The 18061-nt window shown below is 49.3% G+C and overlaps 1 protein-coding gene across 6 annotated transcripts in view; it reads left to right on the top strand.

The window, feature by feature from the left end:
* Positions 1-2580: 2580 nt before the first annotated feature.
* ZHX2 (zinc fingers and homeoboxes 2) overlaps positions 2581-18061 on the top strand; it is a 76969-nt gene continuing 61488 nt past the window's right edge. For 4 of the 6 annotated variants that reach the window (XM_080378217.1, XM_080378212.1, XM_080378214.1 and 1 more), the window contains exon 1: positions 2582-3012. The gene's annotated coding sequence lies outside the window, so the exon portion shown is untranslated. Of the gene's footprint in view, positions 3013-8314; positions 8560-18061 lie in introns of all 6 variants that reach the window. The other 2 variants (XM_080378213.1, XR_013926564.1) reach the window with 2 other exon arrangements.

The following is an 18061-nucleotide window of genomic DNA, read 5'->3' as shown; positions in this document are numbered from 1 at the left end:
ACTTTTGATCCTTTCACTTAACTTCAATTAAATTTGACAGAATCAGAGCTAACCGACTAACCTCAAGTTTCCTAAAAGACAGCATGTGGGTAGCGATGCCACACAGACTGTTGGTCCCACTGCTCAAGATTCAGAGGAGGAATTTGATGACCGAGTTGAAAACCGTTCACAAAACAGACCTCCACGCACTATATTTTGCACTTCGATGTGGGAAAATGCAAAGTCGCACACAAGCAGGTATCCTTAGACTTACCTGCAGGGTCTGAGCAGCTTCTCTAGCAGTAACATTAAACACACTGTGCTCAAAAAGTTGTCCTTAGTTTGTTCCTTTAGGACAGCACTAGCAATCGCCACGATTTTAAACCCACATTCCCCTCACCTTAAATACAGTGAGTTATGCCCCATTTTTAATGTCCTTTCAGCTCCTTGTTTGTGTGACATCACCCAGGGTTTGGGGGAAGGCAGACGAGCCACACTAGGAGCCTTCCTTCGTGCGGGGATGGCTGTGACCTCAGGTTGGAACTCTCTTCGTGCCAACCCGGGCTTCAGGTCTGAAACCCCGGGCACGGCTCCCATTGACAGCCCTTTTTTGCACTTGAAAGGCAGTATTAGCTGCCGTATCACCCTATCCATCAAAGAGCCTTTCGCATTTGGCAAGGTAAAAGAAGTTAAAGAGGCCTTAAAGTAAAGTTGTCAATTAGGATGAGAGCAAGCAGATGATTTTTCGCCTGCTTTTCCGTTGATGCACCCTTTCAAGAACACTTTATATTCATAAGCACAGTAGTCTTATTTAAACTTTGGCTTTTCTCTTTTTCCAAATCATAGAAAAAGAATTTGAGACAGTAGGGAAAAAAAGTGTATCCTGGGGGGAAATATTTTTGCCTCCTAAAATATCTTTTTTTTTTTCCTCCCAGGCATTCAGAATTCAGAAATATTTCCAGAGCTGAACAGCTGCCGAACACTTAAACAAAATAAGAAAAAAGGCATTTCCACTTTTTTTTTTTTTTAAAAAAAAAAACTCTAGGGAGGAAAACCAGAGTTCAATGAGCATCCACAAGCTCTAATGGTCATCTACTGTGCCCCCAGCAAGCGCGGAGGGGATGGCTAGGCTTGTCCCTGATCGATCTAGCTTCGATCTAGAAAGAAGTGGGAAAGTTAGCAGGAATCTCGGAGCTGGTGGCAGCGAGGAAGGAGGAATCCATTCTGTTATCAAATACTCGCAGAGACGGTACTCAATCAGGCAGGCAGAAACACGCCTACTCAGAGAAGGGTATCCCTGCACAGAAATCTCTTGACACTGCTTTGACATATTTACGTTCTTCCTCGATTATTCACTTGCAATACCTTCGAGCTCCTCTTCTGACACTAATACCAGCCAGTCCCCAGCCCTCCACGGGGAAGGGAAAGAAAAATGTTCCCTAAGGAAGCTCTGCAGCCGGGATAGGGGCTGCAGCCCTGCGAGCCCCAGCGCCGGTGCTGCGGGGCAGGGCGAGAGCCGGAGCAAGCGGAGATTTAAAGCCTTGGGGGGTTTAAGTATACAATTAAAATACTAATTTAACGCGATCTAATCAAAGGTACGGCATGGTAGATAGCACACCCCTGGAGTTACAGTGAGATTACGCTACTCCTACGTCCTATTAGCCTGGACTTGTTGGAAGATGTGCTATCTAGAAGAAAGATACAATCGGTATTTTTTTTCTTTTAATTAATCCATTGAAGTAAACAGAAAATAGCCTGGGCCCTATCTGTCTGCATCTCTGTGGGAGAAAGGCAAAGAGGCGCAAGAGTTCAACGACAGTTTTAAACTGGGGGGACGGATCCCGGCGATGCAGCAGCGGAGCAGAGATTCCAGCAGCATCCCTCGGGAATACACACCACCTCCTGCAAAGCGATAAACAACCACCGCCTGAAGCCCCCCTAAAATCGGGTGGCTCGGAAAACCTCCGTGGCAAGGCGAGGATGGAGGAACGCTCCCCCACCGGCCCCGGTAACCCGCCGCGTCTCGGAGGGGGCAGCCTGGCGGCACAGCTTCGGCCAGCCCCCCAGCATCCCACCGCCCGCCCCACAGCGGGGGTCCGGCACCCGCGGCGGGGGTCTAACCTCGCCGTCCCTATAGCGGGGCTCCGGCCCCCGCCGTCCCTATAGCAAGGGGGTACCCCCCCGCCATGCCAAGGTGGGGGTCCCGTCCCCACGTCCTAGAACGGAGGTGCAGCCTCTGCCATCCCCACGCGGGATCCCGGACCGAGGGTCCTTACCCCTCGCCCCAATGCCAAGGTCCGCACACCCCTGGCGCCTCCACGGCTCGCACCGCCAGGGGTGGGCGTGGGAGGCCCGCCGCGAACCCCCGGATCCGCCCGGGGGATGGGGGTGCCGGGGGGGGCGGGGGGCCGTGACGTTCCACCCGTGGAGCGGGACGGGGGGGACACCAGAGATGCCACCGGCCGGGCCGGGCACGGACCGGCGGTGCCGCCGCACGGGCTGCGGAGCGCGCGGCGGAGCCCACGCGCGCGGCGCGCGGGGCGGGGGGCGGGGGGGGGGGGGCGGGATGCGCGGCAGAGCCGCGGGGCTGAGCGGCGGGAGGCGCGGGGGGCCGGGCGCGAGGCGGCGGGGGGGCACGGCCCCGCTCGCAACTTTCCGCCGCGCCGAGGGACCCCGGCGGCCGCGCCGGCGGTGGTATCGTATGCAAATACGCACGCTGACGTCAGAGATCATGTGGGTTTTGGCGTAGATCCCCACCGATCGAGGGCTCTTTTTTTTTTCCCTTCTTTTTTTTTTCTCCTTTTTTTTTCCTCTACCCCCCCCTCCTTTTTTTTTTTTTTTCCCGCGGCGGGGCCGGGGCGGCGCGCGTGTGCGTGCGTGCGCGCGTGGCGGGGCGCGCGTGTCTCCCCGCGGGCCGGCGCGGCGCGGCGGGGGCGGGGGCGGGGGGCGCGGGGTCCCGCGGCCGCGGGCTGCCGCGGCGGAGCCCCGGTGCCGCTCCGCCCGGGACAGTCGGTGCCGCCGCCTTGGGCGCAGGTAGGAAACTTCCCAGGCGGGCTCCCCCCCCCCCCCAACCCCAACCCCCCCCCCCGGACCCCGGCGGCGCGGCGCCTCCCTCCCCGGCCGCCCCCTCCCTGCACACGGGCACTCGCCGCCGCTCCCGCCCCGGCCGCTTCGCACCCAACTTTTCCTCCCGCAAAAACTGTCCGGTTCCCGGGACCCGGGAGGGGGGGCGGGGGAGACCGCCGCGGGGTGGGAGCCGGGGAGGGGGGGGGAAGTGTTTGGGGTGGGCTTTTTAATTATTTTTAGCTATATTTTTAATTTTTTCGCCATGCAGCCTCCTTCCCCCGCGCCCTCCTCCCCGCTCCCCGCGCCGCCTCCCGATCGCAAGTTTGGGTGAAGGGGGGAAGGCAGGAGAAGGGGGGGGGGGGTGTAGGAAAAAACATGTCTACGTTTGTCTATGTCGACATCAGCAACACAAAATATGGCGTCCGCTTTCGACAGGGCGTTACGTAGAGGCGAGCAGGGCGATTTTGTCAGTGCGGTCTCTAAAAAGGAGCCGCTGGCTGGCAGGGCGGGGGGCAGCCGCCCCGGGGGGGCTGCAGGCGCGGGGGGGTCCGGGCGCCGCCGCCACGCGTGTCTCCGCGCCCGCGGCCGCACTTGGCAGCGCTTTCTGCTGGTTTAATTTTTGATTAATTGGTTTTTTCCCTGCCCCCCCCTTCCCCCCCCCGCCGCTGTGAGCCTCCCCGTGACGGCGGGGCCGTGGCGCGGGGGTCGCTGCCGGTGGCCGCGGAGCGCGGCGGGGCGGGGCGGAGCGGAGCGGCCGGCACCGAGCCCGGAGCGCGGCGGGGCAGAGCCGGGCGCCCGCTCCATCCCTCCCGCAGCTTCGGCGAAAGTCTCTGCCTGCCTCTGGCATTTGTGTTTTCCCCGGGATGGGGAGATTTGGGGAAGCTCGGCCTTTGGCATGTTGCATCCACTTTTTTTTTTTTTTGCTTTTTCCTTTTTTTTTTAGGAGAGGTGACTTTCCCTTTTGTTTTAGCTGATTTCCAAAGCCACCACACAACCATCTCCTCCCCCCCCCCCTTCTCTCTCTCCCTCTGGGATGAGGGAGACAGCAAATGACAGAATTTTCTCCCCTCTTTGCTAGGAGTAAAACTTGGAAGTGGAGTTGGAATGTACCTGCCTGACTTTGGGGTATCCCTTTGCCCAGCTCTTTCCCGAGCCTTTTTGTTCCCTTTTGCCTGGGATTCCCTCCTGTGGGAGACAGCTTGTTGGGGGACATGGTCCCGATGCCCTCCCGCTTTGGGCTGCCCAGGCACCTCTCTGATGGAGGCTCTCCATCCTCTCAGAGCAGGTGCTCCCATTAAATCCTGGGAGCTTGCAAGGACCCTGCCCTGCAGGGCAACTCAGCAAAAAGTTTTAGGCTGGAAGGTGGAGAGCAGAAAGGGGGGAAAGCATCCAAAGGAGAAGGAATTGGAGGGAAGAGGAGGGATCTTGCTGGGTGGGAAGGTGACTGGGTGGTCAGGATTGCTGGGTGTCAGCACCTCCTCCCAGCTGGGTGCTGGGTGGGCCGTGGGGAGCAGCAGGTGAGGGTGCTGGAGCCTGCGGTGCCTGGTGAGGCTGCAACTCTGGCAGCACAGGGGCTCCCTCGATGGGGTCACAGCCAAAGGCTGTCTGCTAGGCAAAACTGGTCTTTCCTGTTGGATTTTTTTGTCCCACGGGTGTCAAGGTCCCAGTTCAGGAAGGGATCGTAGCACATCCTTTAGTGGAGCAATGTTAGTCATCCCAAAAATAAACTTTCCAAATTGAGGCTGAGAACTAAAATGTCAAATGTCTCAACGTAATTCTTTTACAGCAAATGAGGGTAAATAATTGCTGCTCTCTGATTTGTCATCCAGCTCACCTAAAATAATCCACATGTAGTTGGTCAATAAGTTGTCTTTAAAAAAAAACTTTGCACGGAGCTCGTCCCTTCTAGCCAGGGCTGGGATATTTGTGCAGGCACAGGTGTGACTAGCAGGGGTCTCGTGGCTCTAGCAGAAACCTTTTGCATGTGGCCTTACTGGGAAATGCCACGTGAAGTAACACTGCTGTGTGTAGCTGTGGTTTTATTAGACCGGTAGAAGAGTAATTTTGTTGTTCAAGAGGTATCTGTGACCGGAGTGCTTTGCCAGTGTAATATATTCCTGTCCCGGTAAAGCCTTTCTAATGTAGATGTGGCTTCAGTCTGTTGTATGAACTCAACAGCTCTTTGAAACACAGAATTGCAAATTGATCTCCAGGTCAGGGAAAGCAAGGTACTGGCCAGCAGCTGGGGAGAATATAAATGCCCATGCATTTATATCCTTCTTAGCCCATGCATTTTAAAAGTTGTTGGCCAGTCCTTACTTTACTTCAGCAGCTGTGTGCGTGTTTATCCCCTTCCAGCCTTCTGCAGAAATGAATGACCAAGAGCTGTCCTGTGTTCGTCCTCTCTTCTTATACCTGTGATGAACTCAGTGCTGGAAAGCGCTTAGAGATGTGTACAGCTCAGTTATCAGCCTGGACCCTATGTGATTACTCACCTTCATAAAATGACATTTTTCTGCCTGCTCCCCCCCAGAAGTTCTCCAGTTTCATCCCACTGGACATCTCTGCTGTCAGTGTTTGAAAGGAGCACGCTCCTTCCAACTGCTTTCTCTCCAAGTACCACTTTTTTTCCCCTTTTTACCCTGGTTGCAGACAACAATTTCTAGACAGTGTCTGTAAAATCAATAATCCATTGTATGAGGCAGCCCAAGTTGGCAGCATCATGTTTTGGTTCTTTTTGTTAGGGAGGCGAATTTTATTGTGTTTTTATTAAAAGTCAAAAAAAGAAAGCTAGCATTAAATATAGCAAAGTTACTTGCTGCTTTTTACATTTTCAAACCAGTTTCAAACTGCTGCAGGCTGGAACGAGAACACAGCAGGTTTTGCTCATCCTCGTACAAGGTGAAGATTTTAATGCCAGGCATGACATCACTGTATTTGCATGTGTGACATCTTTGGGTTTTACTCCTTTTAGCTTTGCTCTAACTCGGATGATCCTCAGCAATATTATTCGGAGTGTCTTCTGGTTGGGATGTTTTGACTCACGTATAGATTGTTTTCCTGTGCGTCCACTTAAGGAATGAAAACATCCACTGAAAATAAACCAAAATAGTATTTTGGTTACAATTTGTTTAGAAATGGACAGTGGCACAACTGACTTCCTTGGGATTTTAGCATGGCTGTCAGGCTGCAGTTAAAGCTGCATTTGCTTTTTGTGTGGAGAGAGTGTAATTGTAGTTTTGGCTTTCATGTGTGAGGATAATTCAGCAAGTGTGTTCTTTCCCTAAAAGTTACTTGCAAACTGAGGTTGTAACATGCACAGCTGGATGTCGGTATCTATTCATATCGAAAGTAAGTAATAAACAAAAGGAGGCATTGAAATAATCTATAAAGGCATCAATTTAAAGCCATTAAAGTAATTGCTGGTCTTCTGTCAAGGTGTGTTTACATGTGTCACGTCAGCTGGAACTAATATTTGTGGTGTTAGTTTATTTTATCAACCCTTCAAGAACAGATGGGTCTGAAGTTTACTGGATGCCATGGTATGGATCAGTCCCGGGGTAGCAATAAGTTTGGGCTTTTTCTGAAGAAGCCAGAAGAGCTGTTGATTTCCAGAACCTTACAAATACTTTTCATACAGGGTAGTAGTTGAGAGTTTGGTTTGCAACGGTGTAGCAAAATGGGAATGAAATGAATTGGCCCTTGGAAGATGAAGGGAAGAGAGCTCAATTCCAGCCTTGCCATCCGGAGGCAGTTCAGACATCACCAACACACCCCTCCCCCCAAAAAAAAAACCCAAAAACCCCTGCCATGCTTTTGCAAATCAGGAGGGTGGGTTGTTTGATTGTTTTGTTTTAAGAAAGATGAACTTGCAGTTGTTTCAAGAAACTCTGTGGGACTGGATATAAGACAATGCGCTTGGCAAGCCTTTCACAGAACCATGGGGCCCAAAACCAGTTTCTGAAGTGAAACCTGAATTTTCCATAAGCTGAGTTCATGTAAGATGACCAGTATTGTGAGTCGGCTGGTAAAACCGGGAGATCCAGTCAAACTGAGGGAGATGTGTGAAATGATTTTGTGTATTTAGCACTGAACAAGCCTCAAATGGCTGTTTTTTGTTAGCGAGCAGAGGGAGGACGGCGCAGGCAAGCAGAGGAGGTTTTGGCATCAGTAACTGAGAGGGGACTTAAAGTCCCCTTGGTGTGGGGGTATTCTGGTAGCCGAGGACATGGGTTATGGTGCAGTATCCCCTTGAATTCGTGGATGAGATGGCATGTGCCCGAGCTGCCTGCAGCAGGCGATGCCCTGAGCGGGGCTGGCAGTGGGAAGGCTCATGTCGGCGCTTGGCAGAGGGGAGCACTTGCCATCTGGAGGGCTGACGGGGAAGGGAGGAAGGGTTGGGAAGCGAATGGGGAAGAAGGTGATCTGTAACGCCTGTGTGGTTAGAAATCGCACATCGGGAGTGGAGCGGGGGGGATTTCAGCGAGTTTTGACAACCTTTTCTGAATTGGCCTGGTGTGCAGGGTACATGCCGGGTGGTGAAAGCAGGGCGCGTGCAAGGAATGCAGTGTCACTCTGGCAACGAGCCTCCCCAGATACATCTACAGTTTATATCTTCTCCAGCTTGTGGCCCTCGAGCAGACTTGCCAGCCGAGACCTTATCTAGCGAAGCAAAGCTCGTTCACCACTTTCTTGCCTCTCAAATTAACTTTTGCAGACGTTTTGGGAGGAATTTGCAGATGCCCAGCCGGGCTGCCCCATAGACTGCAGATTAAGCAGGGTTGTGGTCCAGGCTCACCCCTGGGCTCAGTTGCCATCTACACCATTCACAAGCTCCAAAGTGATATAGGTCATCTCCATCTCGTGCTGCCCCTCATCTCACAGCCAGGGGAGACCTTCTGGCTGCCCACCTCCTGGGGCTCTGGCTCCGAGGGCAACCCCAGCATCCATAAGATCATAGAACTATAGGAGGGTTTGGGTTGAAAGATCATCTCATCCAACATCCCCTGTGATGGGCAGGAAATGGCTCAAATCCCCATCCAGCCTGACCTTGAACACTGCTAATAGTGGAGCATCCACAGCTTTGCTGGGCAACTTGTTCCAGTGGGTCACCACCCTCACTGTAAAAAATTTCTTCCTTAATGTCCAATCTTAACTACCCTCTTTAAAACTTTTGCCTCTTGTCCTATCACTACAGTAAATCACTACTTCTTACAGGGAAAAAGTAAGCATGTATGTATTTCAGACTACATAATATCTCATTACACAGGGTACCCAACACCTAGGAGTGCATGAGCGCTTTGGTGGGGTCAGCATCCTACGACCATGCCAAGAAATTGCTCCTTGGGTGAATTTTCTGGTTGTGACTTTATCCTCCCAACCCCGCGCGATGAGTTTGGGAAGTGGCATCAGCAAGAAATGCCCCTTTGCTGGTGTAACAGCCTTTCTGCTGGCAGGTTTTGCTAGTGCAGCTACCTCAGTGACATGTCCTGCCCTGGCTGATTGAACCGCATGGTAAGTGTTAGCGGTACACACCTGACACGAGATGTTCCCATGCAGAGATGTCTGTGTCATGTGCTTGTTCAGCTCTTGATGCCTGCACATCAACACCCCTCTCTGGGAAACCCTTTTTACTGCTTGAGTTAAGCCCCAGTTAAGCCCGGTCCTCCCTGCAGGAGCGCGTGTTGGAAGCTCTGGGGGACAGGAGCAGACGCACCCTGGCTGAGACACAAGTGGCTGTGTGCACCTCCCGGGGTTTTCTCCAGACAAGTGTTACCTGACCACAGCATAGTTCAGTTCGCTTGGGAGACTCCTCCACTTCCTGAAATTCAGCCTCTCCTGGAAAAATGTGGCAAAGCTGAAAACAAAGTTACTTCCCTTGTGTTACTCCACTCGCTTTCCCCTTATCTGTGGGTTTGCATGGAAACAGTTTTGGTCAGAAGCAACTCTCTGTGGCACTCCCTCCTTTCTTAAGTGAGATATATAGAGATATATAGATATATAGATATATATGTAAAAGTATTATTTTTTAACTTGCAGCATATTGATGGTGTGATTTACAGTGTGGTCCCAGTTGGCACCAACGGAGGGGATAATTAACTTCATGTGAGCTGTGAGAGAGGTGGGGTGGGAATTTCTCACAGTAGTTTCCATACCCCACCATGGCCCTGAAGTCTTAGTTTTCCTTGCCTCTCGTTTTTCCCCATTCTTCCCGTCCTGACCTTATTTCCCCTCTTAAATGCTAAATACTTTTTTTAAATCTGCAACCTCAAATTACCTGTTGATTTTGGCTTCTCTTTTGTCATTGTCTGTTGTTCCCACAATTTTCTAGTAAGTGTTAAAACTGCATATTTCACTCGCTGGAGCTTAAAAAAAAAAAAAAAAAAGCACAAACAAATGGAAAGGGATTTTCTCGTTTGTTTTGAGTCAAGAACCATAACTAAGGAAGCTTCGAGTTCAGGGTTATTTAACCTGTTGTCCGGTCTGATGAGTGGAGGAAGAAGTCCTGTGAGCAAAGCTGTATAGGGAAGAATGCATCTCCTTTCTTTTGAAGCAGAATCTTGTGGTTTGTGCGTTTTTTTTAAATAGCACCCAAAAAAAGCAGGTTCTGGGCTGCTGCTAAAGGCACCCTCAGAAGGATTTAATAAAATGGCAGTGTTTTTCAAGAACTCTGTGCCCCTTCCCTTGCCTCCGATGTATGTGTTTCTTTTTCTCACCCTGCAAGCTTTGGATGTTTTTTTTAATATCTCTCAACCTAATTTCATGCTTATTAGTTTCAGTTACTTTACGTTACACTTCACTCAGATAGCAGGAGTGGGAAAATACTTGTTCTTTTTAAAAATCTTATTTGCTGGAAGAAAATTCCAGAGTAAACAGTTGGAGGTAGTAAGTTCTGTTGGATTTCAAAGAGTGCTGGGACAGAGGCCCTGGGAAGCGATGTGGGGAGGTTTTGTGTCCTCTCCTGCAGGGAGAAGCCAGTACGAAGCAGACAGCGCCGGCATCTCCGAGCTTTGCTGCCGGGCTGGCGGAGTGCTGCTGATTCACTCTCACACGAAATAAAGGAAAGTCCTGATGGTTCTGGCCTGAAGTGTTTTTGAGGAGATGCCTTCCCCACCCGTCTTCCTGCCTCCCACCTCTAAAGCAAATATGTTTTGTTGTGGTTTTTTGGTTTTTTGTCAGCATCCTCTTCAGCACGAACTGTCAGGCACCGCAGGGAGTTTTTCCTTGTCTTTTGTCTCTCCAGAAACTGATTTATTTAAATGATATGCTAGGAGCACGCTGCTGTTACAGGCTTTGGTGCTTGTCATCTGCTGAGCTTAGGTACAGTTTCTGTGAAAATTGGGGAAGATTGGGTTATGCCAGAGGATCACGGTCCCCCCAGAGCTGAGGTTTTTCTGCATTTTTCCAAAGGTTCCCCTTCCTGGTCTTCTGAGAAGAGTGGTGTTTGATTGGACCTCTTTATTTCCAAGTGACTGAAAGGCGAGGAAGTTGCTTGACTGCTCAGCTCCCTCCTGGGGAGAGCGCTTGGTGTTTTCCACCAACCTGGTGGTTGTTCGCAGGGCTATCGCTGCTCCCACCTGTGGGACCACTGCACTAACACCCTCCTTTTGCTCAGCAAAAGGTGGTTACAGATCCTTTATCACTCATTTATTTCATTGTCACCGTCCGGCATCCCCATGACATCGCTTGCAGCCTGTCACAAATGTGATGCTGCTTTTCATTACTGTCATGTAATGCATGGTACCAGGAGTCATCGTGACCTGGCAGCTGCAGAATTTTGAGATCTGTTCCTCATCTCTCAGGACTGGGCAGCCAGGTTGTTTTGAGAGCTGGAAACCCTTTTACCTGGGCTTTAACGGAAGGCACAGGTCTACCCAGCCTGTGCTCAGGTACAAGCATCTTGCCAGGAAGGCACCAGCTCCACTGTGTTACATTTTTGAGGGTTAGTTTTCATTTTATTTGAGAAGCTGGCAGTGATAAGATGCTGAAAAAGCCTTGTGTGGGGTTTTTGAACCAGGGAAAGTGCCTGGGGATGCTGTGTGGGAGCGTTAGCAAACACAGCAGAGCCCCCAGCACAATCGTGCTGGATGGCTGCGTGCAGGGGTCGGTGGCTGCTGAGGACCTGCAAGATTTTGCCCAGCTGCTGCAAGTGGGAAGTTTCCAGGTGCAACTGGTGCTGAATAAATTCGGAGGACACTGCTGCCTTAGGAAACCTTTACTTCCCTCTGTCTATCTGGGATCATCCAGCACAAGGAAAGAGTAGGCTCCACACGTGGTTTAAAGCAATAGGAGGGATGAGGAAGAACAATGTCTTCGGAGAGAACTGTTTTCTTAACTGCTCTTTGCTTGGCATCTTCTGTTTCTTTAGAGTTAGAGCATCCTCACAATTTTACTGTTGCCTAAACAGTTTTTACAGAATGCCCCTCTGCGTATCTGCTGGCATCTCGTCTGCCTGTCTTGTGGTTATGTTGAAGGGATGAGGTGATTTGGGAAATACTGCTCAGGGCAAACACAAGTTTCAAAATTCACAGTTAATCAGATACAGGGGAAAAAATGTTAGCTCTAAAGTATTTTGCTTTCAAGCCTAAATATACTTGAAGTGCCTTAAGTGATGCTTGCTTGTCCTGTTATCCTCGATCTTAATCTTGCCTATAAGTACCTTATTTTCATGGTTTACCGTATTTTTCCATGTTCACTGTCTGTGTGACGGTCCAGGAGAAGTGTGCAAACACTCAGTGCATGTCTGAGCCAGGAGAGGAGTGTCACAAGGTATTATTTATGCCAAAAAGAGCTCATGCATAGGGATGATCTTAGCTCCGGCCCCATCACTTCTGCAGCAGCAGATCAGAGTGCCGAGTTGGTGGATTTAAAGTTAATCTCCTGAAATCTGAACTCCTTTTTGTTTGCTCTGCTCTTGTTTCTTGGCAAGCAGCGGATGGTCTTGTTCTCTCCGCAAAGCACTCAAGAGTGGGTGCTTTCAGCCTCAGGGTCTGCAGCTCTGGGGAGCAGGGGGTGACCAGGCAGCAGCACACCCCTCGCCAGCTGGCCCCGATTCCCTGCTGAGCCCTCTACACCTTTCCCACAGCATTTCTAAGGGACTTAAATATGGTGTGGTGTTTGGTTGTTTTTTTTTTAATTAAGAAAAAAAGGGACAAACCTCTGTCTGCACCCTCTGCCCAGTTGGGGAGGAAGTACATTGTAAAGTGCGTGTTTTGCATTTTTGATTTCTTTGTAGTACCGTCTTCCTTGCCCTCTTCCCTCACCTGCCTGTTTCCACCCTGCCATCACTTTGGAGAGCTCTGTCTGCATCCCAGCAGGGAGCCTGCTGCGCTAGGGTGCTCGCAGGGCAGGGAAAGCTCCTTTCCATCCACAGGCAAAAGAGCTTTTGTGGTGCTTGGTGGATTGAGGGACCTGCTTTGAAATGCACTATTAAATCTGAAGCACCCCCTGAAATGTGAGCGAGGTGCTTTGCGAGGAGGGTATTGGATATTTAACATCAGCACTGCTGCATCCCAGTATTGGTGGTGATGTAAACAGTATGCAGTACTGTAGGGCAACGAGCTTGTGGCTCTTTGCAGGCTGTGTTAGTCACAGAAGGTCACGGGCAGCAAGAGGGGATGGGGATTACCAGTGTCTCTGCCGTGCTTTTAACTTTTCTTTTTGATGTTTTGTGTGTGACGGCATGAGGTGTAGTTTGCTGCCTTTTGGAAACAGTGTACTTGCACAGGAAAGCTGCATTCGTACCTGAGCCTCCTCTCTGTATCGATTTCTTTCAGCCAGTGTTGGAATTTGATCACATTTTTCAGTTAGCTGCCCTGGACCCATTGCATCCTTTCCTGTTTCCCTCTCCCTGGCAGAAGCAGTACCCCACAGCAGGTGCAGCTCTTGCAGGACCGCTCAGACTGGCTTGCGTTTTCATCTAACCTGCTTCTGTTTTTTATTTTATTTTTGAATCTGCCTGTGTTTTGTTCATGCCGCTGTAGATGGGGATTTTATTTGTTCCTTCTCGCTCTTGTCGTGACCTTTTTGCTGTATCTCAGGGTGGAGGCTGCTACCGTGTGCCACTGTCATGTTGGGTTTGGTTTGTGCATCTAGGCACTGCCGTAGCATCCTCCAGAAGAGTTCCCACACCAAGCCTGTGGCACAGATCAGCCAGGAGACCCTTCTTGTGCTCAGATTCGTGATTGCTGGTCTGCACTACAGCAGAGAAGGTCTGTGATTTGTCACCGTTTATTATTGGTCTTTTACATGTAGATACTCATCTTGAAACACTCTTCACATTTTGCTGTGGCCACTTGGCTTGGTTGGGGCTGCAGCTTAATTAATTTTTGGCTAGTGCATGAGTGGCCCTTGTCCCTTTGTTGTGTTTTAAAGTCAGTAAAAAGTACTCAGAAAGTTGGGAACAGCAAGTTTGACACATACTTAGTACTGAAACTTCTACAGTGTAGCTAGAGAAGGAAAAATACCAGGAATCTTACTACATTTTTTTCTTTTTTTTTTTTTTTTTTTTTTAATTTAAACTGGAAGCTATGTAGGAAGCTGATTAAGAAACATTTGAAGTTGGGTAGGTTTTTTTGGTCATGAAACTTCTTTTTTACTTGTCTGCGGTTTTAAAATATCCATTCTTAAATTATGTGAAATAAACGGTATGAGGGTGAGGCACAGGCCAATGCACATCTGGGTTTGGCAGGGTTCTTCATACGTGAAGTTTCATCCTTAATGTGATTTAAATAGTTCAGGGTATTAAAGCCTTTAAATCAAGGTTTATAACGACTTTAAGATGCTCCCCACTTAAAGCATGAAGGAGTGTTACATGCTGTGGGTTTTAAAAGGAAGCACTATACATTAATTGCTAATTACGTACTTAATTATTAAGTTCAAATAGTGATATTGTTTTTCCAAGGCATGTTTGGCAAATGATGGTTTTTAATCAAATTATAGAATAAAATAATTACTTGAAATTTAACATCATAAACTTATTTTATAGGTATTAATACAGTGAGGATCTATTAAGGTCACCTTTGATCTGCATTGAAAGCAGGCAGGCAGAGTCTTGTTTGAAGGCAAGGAAAGCCAAGGACCAGTTTTGTTAAAACTAGAAGACGAACATCCCGGAAGGTGCTTGTTGGGAGCCCACTCTTCAGGTGAGAGCGGGGTGTTGATATAGAAGTTTTTTGTTTCTTCAGAGAGTATCTGCAGATAGATTAGTCAAATGGTAGTTAATGATTTAACAAAGGGCACAATGTTGCAGTTGCCTTTGACTCCGACACTGCTTAACATCTCTGGATTGGAGGGTGGAATTAACACCGTAACTTTGAAATTAAGCTTTTCTTTTCCTTTTCTTCTTCCCAGTGAATGCCAGGCTCTTGACTGCCAGCTTTTAGCATCACGGCCTGAACAGGTGAAGTGTAAACTTTTGCACTGTGTGCTAAGGACACGTACATAAAAGGTAGAGATTCAGGTTGCATCCAAACCCCACTCGGTTCATGAGCTTGCTGTTGAAGAAGAAGGGTCTGTGCTCTCCCTGTCCACCTGAGGGTCTTCAGGGAGTCTCTGCTACCAATCCTTGCTTTTTCTGCAGACACCTGTCGGTTGTTGAGCAGAAAAAGCTTCATGTGTGACAAGCCAGATGTGATGTGAGCGGAAATCCGGGAGACCGATTATTTCTCGGGCCAGTGAGACCAACGCACACTGCTTTCCAGCATGTTTGGCTCGTGAGATTGAATTCATGTGTGCCCCAGGAGAGGTGTCAGTAACCCCTCTCCACTTCTGGCAGTTGTGATGGGGATCTCTTTTCCACACCCTGTCTGTTTTCAGGGAGTGGTAGGAAGTTACTGTCTTCCAAGATTTTCCCTTCTGTCAAATGTGACAGATGTTAGCCAGCAAGTAAAAAAAAAAATTTAGTACTGGGGCTGGTAGACCCACAGACACACAAACACGGAGGCAGGCAGAAACCGACCTCACAGATCCCTTAAACGTCAGCAATACCAGCAGGAATAAGAAGAAGGAAGTGGAGTTTGGCGATGTCTGAACTTTTACCCAGTTCTTCTTGCTACCCCCCTTCATTTTGCCCCTGCCCAGGCTGGCAGGCTGCAGCCGCTGGGTGCCCATCCTCGGTAACACTCCTGGCAAGTGGGGTTACCGAAAGGCGATGTGCTTTCCCCGCTGCAAACGTAACGGGCGAGGTGATGTCAGTGCAGAGGTATGAAAGAGTAAGCACAGCAAAAATACCTTTTCTCCAGAGTCCTCAATGAAATCACAGGGGCTGGTTCTTTGAAGTTGGCTGCCTGATGATATTGTGTACTTAGCTTTCAGGGTACAGCTTTGAACAAGCAGCAGAGACCCTTAAAAGGCCCAAGCCCCCACTCTTTTTATCGGCATTTTTACATACGTGCAGCTACAGCGTGCACACATGCATTGCATGGTCCTGCCCATGTATTTGGGACATTGCGCTCATCTTGAAGTAAGATGCAGCACAGATGTCTTTCCACCCCCACGGACGTGCCCAGAGCATCGGGATGGTGGTTTCAGGCCGTTTGCAGCAGTCTCCATCCCAGCTGGGTGACAGCAGTGGGGCAGGGGGAGCTGGGTGCGGTTCTGCTGGAGAGGGCCTGTGATCAGCTCCTGGGTGTTGCCGTGATGGGGAGGATTTGATAAAATGATCAAGCTTTCCCTCGCATTATCACATTGTAGTGAATGGGCAAACACTGCTCTTCTGGTCTTGCCTCTACCTCTGAGATCACCAGCAGCTGCTTCATTAACTATTAATGGCCTGCTCATTAATGCTGTAAAAGGCTAGGACCAATCTTGCAGATTTTCTGGACTCTTCCCCTGAAATATTTATGACTTGTTCGCTGTGCAAAAGGGCAGGAGCAGCAGCAGAGAACATGCCTCCAAGTTTTGTTGAGCATTATTAAAGAGCTCATGAATATGAAGGAGCTGGCAACTTCTCTTTTTTTTTTTTTTTTTAGCTTTCCGAGCTCACGCTGCATGTCTGGCTGTAGGAGCCGAGCAGGCTGGTGGTTTGCTGAAGCATTGGTGGTTAAGTTGGTCCCCTGGTGAACCGTTACTCCAGGCAACCCCCTGTAACACCTCAGATTTGTAAACAGACTTACCTAGTCTAGTGTCTGGTGCTCTGCCTTCTTAGCAGCATCTTGGCTGCTTCGCTGTTGACCTGTAGTTCCTGTAGTGCTTTCCTTTGCATCACACTGTACGAGCACCAAGGCATAAATGCTACCTCCAGGGGAGGTTTTACTACTCTTGTTTAACAGCTGGGGAAACTGAGGCACAAAAGTTGAACAGTTTGCCTGGAGCCAAGCAATGGGAAACCAGCAGAAGATGGAAATGATTTTGCCCAGAACTGTAAGGCTACTTTTTGATAAACTTTGATTAAAGTTTAGTTAGTATGAAAGAGGGTGACACACACCAAGCCTCATCTGAAGCCACTGCTACAGGTTGTTCCCATCCCATCCCAAACTGAGCTCCCTCATGATCGCAGAGAGGAGCACTGAGTAGTGCTTTCCCTGGGAAGGTGCCAGTTATTTTTGCTCCCTTCAGTACCAAGAAGCAGCAGGAAAGCTATTATCTCCCCTCCATCCATATTCTGGAGATAAAACTGTTCTTCCTGTCACTTATATTTACCAGCAATAGAGTCTGTCCACTAAATCGCTACTGTAGCTCGGCTGGTGGTGCTCCAAGCAGATTAAAATCTATTTTTCTTTCCCACAGCCATCTGCACAGCTAACACTAGTGTAAATACATGTGGGAGTTTTGGGTTTTTTTGGTGAAGTAGAGAAATATGCTTTAAAGATAACAGGTATGACTCCAGGAGTCAGGACCGGTCTGTACAGAGTTTAACGTCTTTTCCATATGCAGCTAGCCTTTAGAGCTGAAAGGCTTCTGTGTGCTTGGAAGATGCAGGGTGTATCAAGAATGGCCAGTCTTTGATGCTGTTTGAGCTTCAGGGCTCGCGGGTAGTGCCGGACTGGAGCCAGGCAGCAAAATAGATCCGTATCAGAAGCATTCCCTGGTACAACTTTCTCATTATTATTTCTCACAAGAGTGTGAATATTTTATCCCGCGTCGTATCAAATTACAAGGGATGCTTGGTTTCTCTCCTGGAGCCATTCCTTGTAGTTGATGGAGCAAAGTTACGGTGGATGCAGGGTAGAATTTCAAAGTCCTGTTCTTCACCAAAGCAGCATTTAAGGGTTTATCTTAACAGCTTAATTTCATACTGCTAGGACAAGGTGAAGAGCCTGCTCAGGTAGCCAGGTGGTTGCCACAACGTAGTGCTAGAACATGGCTGTATTGTACCCTGTATGATTGCGGCAGGCCCTGGTGGGACTTCGTTGTCATCTCCGGGAATATCCCGGCAGCGTGCTGAGCGCCATCTGCTTTTGCCCTCAAAACTAGCGTGTCTCTGGGGAAGACTTCTGGGACTCTGCTGCTGCAAGAACAGCATCCAGATCTTGAGCGACTCTTGTCAGTCTTGATTGAAGCAGTTCCTCCAAAAGCTAGAGAAGGGGTGGATGGAGGAATCAAGTCCCTGTCCCTTGGCTGGTGTAGCTCTTCCAGAGCCAGCTGCAGTGGAGGCTGCAGAGCAGATCATCGTCATTTGTTTAGTTACCAGTGGTGCCGTTACCTCTCCATCTGTAGAGCTGCTCTCTTTCTCATGGAAGGTCTGCCCCCTCATCCCAGCAAGGGCGTGAAGCTGCACCTGAGTTTTGGGAGCCCTTTCCTTGCTTGTTCCTTTGTAGTTAGGGGGAGTCTGCCCAAAACAGACCTTGTTCCTCCTCTCTGAGTATGGGATTGAATCACAGGTGAGGGATGTTGCTAAATCTCTGTTCCTGAGCAGAGGGAAGACCAGTGTAATTCAAAGTGCTGGGGGCTGTGTCTTACCTCTGCCATGTATTAATAATGTGAGAAAATACAGCGATAATTAACACCTTCAGTAAGTAGAAACTTGGTGTATCCTATGAAATAATTGGAAGAGGGAGGGGTTCTCTGTAGAAAC

The sequence above is a fragment of the Falco punctatus genome (assembly GCF_963210335.1).
Source record: "Falco punctatus genome assembly, chromosome: 3".
NCBI lineage: Eukaryota > Metazoa > Chordata > Aves > Falconiformes > Falconidae > Falco > Falco punctatus.
The sequence above is the reverse complement of the archived record's forward strand: the minus strand, read 5'-3'. Positions and strand labels throughout refer to the sequence as shown.